Raw genomic sequence first — 4100 nt, forward strand, 5'->3', positions numbered from 1 at the left:
AGTCAATGATTTAAGACTAATAAAATGTAAGAGAGTAAAATATAATCTCAAAAATACCATTATCCTTCTTTTCTCTTCTGCCCTTCCTCTTCTCTCTATCCTTTCCCCTCCTTCTTTCTGTTAGTGTAAACCCTAGTCCCATGTACATTGTACATTGTAAAGATATTTTATCTATAACGAGGCATTTATTTTATCACTTTATTTATTACTGTACATATTAAATTGATAAAAATATGTTTGAATGTTGGGTCTGTTCAAATTTTTTAATGTGAGGCACTTGGTAGTAAAACTTTAAAATTTTAAATAATAACATTCTAAACTTTTCTAGTCAATCATTGTCATGGGAGTGATATTAAACTAAGACTAGTATGGTCTCTGTGAGATGATCATGTTTTATAGATCATAGAATATTGGATATCAATGAGAGAACATAAATACAAGTTAAGAATATTGTATTTGAAAACGATCCACTTACGAGAATACGACATGGTAGAAAGTCATAAGTGTCTCCCTAATGATACTTGTACTAGAAGTCCTTAGACTGGAAATCTCTATGGATGCTTAGATGAGTTCTCATATACTTTGACTTACACCTAACGAGCCCGTAAATGGGTTGGCAAGTACGGATATTGATTGGATATGCCACGATTCATGCTAAGCAACATGATAGAAATAAAGGGATTGCCTCTCTCGAAGAAAAAGAAAATATCATCGGCTACTTGATTAGTGAAACTGAGAAGAGTGTGGCCACACCCAAATTGTATGATAAGAGTTATCATTAATTTGATTGATTCAGTATCACTAGTAAGCCAAGGAAAATGATTTAGTAATGAGTAAGGATTACTTATTCCATACCTTATGCAAATCATGATATCTTATGGCAAAGGATTGTACTAGTTCACTAGTAGGGTGATTTTCTGAGCAAATTCATAACTATTCAAATGGAATAATTATAATCTCTTACTAGAGACCAATTATAATTTATAGACCTTAAAAGTCCATTACCAATATTGAATAATTCTATAGAATCGCACACGATAAAATTTGGACAAAGGGTACTTTGACTTTTCTTATCGGGCCATTAATAAGTGTTTTGTTTAAAACATTATCAATGAGCTCATGTAAATTTCGGTATATATTTCTAGGTCCACTTAATGTGACTTAAGGTTTGACATATTTAATTAATTAAAAGGTTTAATTAATTAGTTAAAAGAGAGAGAGTGCTAATAGTATTAGAGTTTATTTTAAGGAAGTTTATTTTGAATTAAATGTCAATATCTAATTAGATTTGAATTTAAATTAAATCAAACTTTCTCTCCAAGTTTTCTACTTCCTTGGCCGAATTAGAGTGGCTAAAATTAGAAAAAAAATTAATATGACTCTTATGATGCGGCTACATATAAGTGAGAAAAGGAGAGAGAAACATAAGGTCTTCCACCTCCTCTCTTTGGCCGAATCTCTTAGAGAAAAAGAAGATATTTTTCTCCTACTTGCTCTTAATTTTTTTGGTACTAAACACTTCAGGGATTGAAAGTGATTAGATCTTCAATTCTCTACCTAGTCGAATTCACAAAACCGAAAGGAAGAGGCAAACATTCAAGGTGCTAACACATTTCCTTTGGCTAAGAATTTTAGTCTGTGAAATCGTAGAAGGGAGTCGCTATTGGGTAGTCCCTTGGTCACATTTTGCTGCTAAAGAGGAGATCAAAAAGGTGATTTTGATTTGTTTCATTTTGGTCTAGTCTTGCAAACAATTCAGCAAAGGTAACTCTTGCACCTTTAATATCATTGTTGTATGCATCGACTATTGTTTGTTCTTATGGCTTAAAATTATTTTGTTTTTCCGTTGTACTAATCTAATATTAAGCTTATAAGATTCCAACACCTTCAAGCTGACCTCTCTCCTCCCTTCTCTAGTAGTCATTGTTGGCTTGTCACTCTCCTCCTCATCATTGCCACCACCGAAGGAGAAGCCCTCCTTATTGCTGAGAAGAAGCCCTCCTTATTGCTAAGAAGAAGCATCTGTCGTCGTGAAGAAGTACCCACCATCATCTCCATTGCCTTCATCATAGCCGTCGCAAAGAAGCCCTCATTATATTCGCTCCTCTCATCATCACCTCTCGAAGAAGCACTCTTTGTCGTCTTGTTGCCTTAGTCAAAGCCGCGAAGCCTCGTCATCTTGTTGCCTTCGTCGAAGCTGCAAAGCCTCATTGCCGCTGCTCGCTGCCTTCATTGAAACCTCGAAGAAGCTCTCATCATCACCACGAGTGGGAGCAGCAACTTGAGCGAGAGGCATAACTAGTGGCAGGTAACGAGCGATAGCGCGATGATGGTGGATGGTAGAGGGACATCATTGAGCAACAATAGCATGAGGGGTAAGAATCAGGCAACTACAAATGGGTTGATTATTGAGAAAGGGACTTTTGAGTTTGACATAATTAAATTTCAGGTGCTAAAGTGTTAGATTCTAAAAAGGATAATTTAGTCATTTTTCCTGTCACTTATGATATTTTTTATGGAAGGACCTCTAATTTTGATAGAATCAAACTTTAGGGGCTAAATTACTGGGTCTTAAAAATAGAGAAATAAATCCATTAATTATGCTATACCTCCGGGGATGAAAAAAGTAATTTTTCCAAAATCTAATGAGAAAAATATGAAAATGTGTTAGCATTCCAACGCAGGAGCAAGCAATGATAGCAAAAATTCGACACTTCTTGGAAGACTTAAGAGAGACAATCTATAATCTTGGAATTTATCTCTTTAGAAATTGAGTGAAAAGAGTTATAGGTCTATTTTAAAGTCTATACTTGAAAAGACAATGAAATAATTCAAGATGCTTAACTCGAAAAAGAATTAGTACTTGTTAGACATAGTATCTATCTCTAAACAAATGTCCTCAATGATGCTTGAGGATATAGAGAAGATGGCCAAGGTTTCATATGCTTCAGCTATTGGAAGGCTAATCATGTTATGTCGTGTATATAGTTGGATATTGACAATGCTATTAGTGTGACTAGAAGATTTCAGTCCAATCTGGTATGGAACATTGGGGTACAGTCAATACGATCCTAAAGTACTTGAGAATGACTAGGATTCATTTTTGACTTATAGAGGAGGTGATTTGATAGCTGAAGGCTTTACAAATTCTGATTTTCTATCAGATTATATCTTCGATTTTGTATTCACTTGTAATGGAAGAGTTGTCAACTAGAAGAATTCCAAACAGTCAAATAGAATAGACTCCAATACAGAAGCTAAATGTAACGACCCGGAAACCGGACCGCTACTGGCGCTAGGATTCAGGTCGACTTAAGGTCGTCAAAACCCGTAGCAAGCCTACTATAAACTCTGTGTACCTGTTAAATCCCATACATGATCAAACATTTCCATAAAAATTTTGAACTTTTTCATTTACCAAGCTTAACCTGTGCATGCACTATCTCTGTGAATAAAAAAAACCTCATACTAGAGCCCTCATCAAATGCTCTAGATGGGTCATCATAATATACATCAAGCTTGGTTCTCATTATAAAACATCAAAAGACATAATAAAATGATCATGTACAAAAGGGATTAACATACTCTAGGGCCAAGCACAATACTATCTCAATATACATTACATTACATCATATCTTAGTACAATACATGTCCACTACTCTACACTATTCCACTAAGACTTTACCCTTGCTGATCCTTTATCTTCTCTGTGGCCCTGAAAACATGGGGTTAGGGAGAGGGATGAGCTACTAGAGCCCAGTGAGCAGAATAATAAAAACATTGAATAAAATATGCTATCATGAAATGCGTCATATCACAAGTAAATCACATCACGGATGGACTGACCCAAAAATCCCTCTATTCTGTGCCCGGCCCTCAAAGGAGCTCCTCAGGACTTCTGTTACATACAATAAACTCTGTGCCCGGCTCTCAAGGAGCTCCTCAGGACTTCTGTTACATGGAAATAATAATCAGAGGGCTAAAGGGTCTCCCTGTTGTCCATCCCCATCGACAATAAATAATGCAATGCATCTCCTTCGTGAACACTAATGCAATACACCCTAGTATAACATGGCATTTATGATGCATGAATCATGCTA

This window comes from Manihot esculenta, chromosome 16 (genome assembly GCF_001659605.2).
Source record: "Manihot esculenta cultivar AM560-2 chromosome 16, M.esculenta_v8, whole genome shotgun sequence".
NCBI classification, from domain to species: domain Eukaryota; kingdom Viridiplantae; phylum Streptophyta; class Magnoliopsida; order Malpighiales; family Euphorbiaceae; genus Manihot; species Manihot esculenta.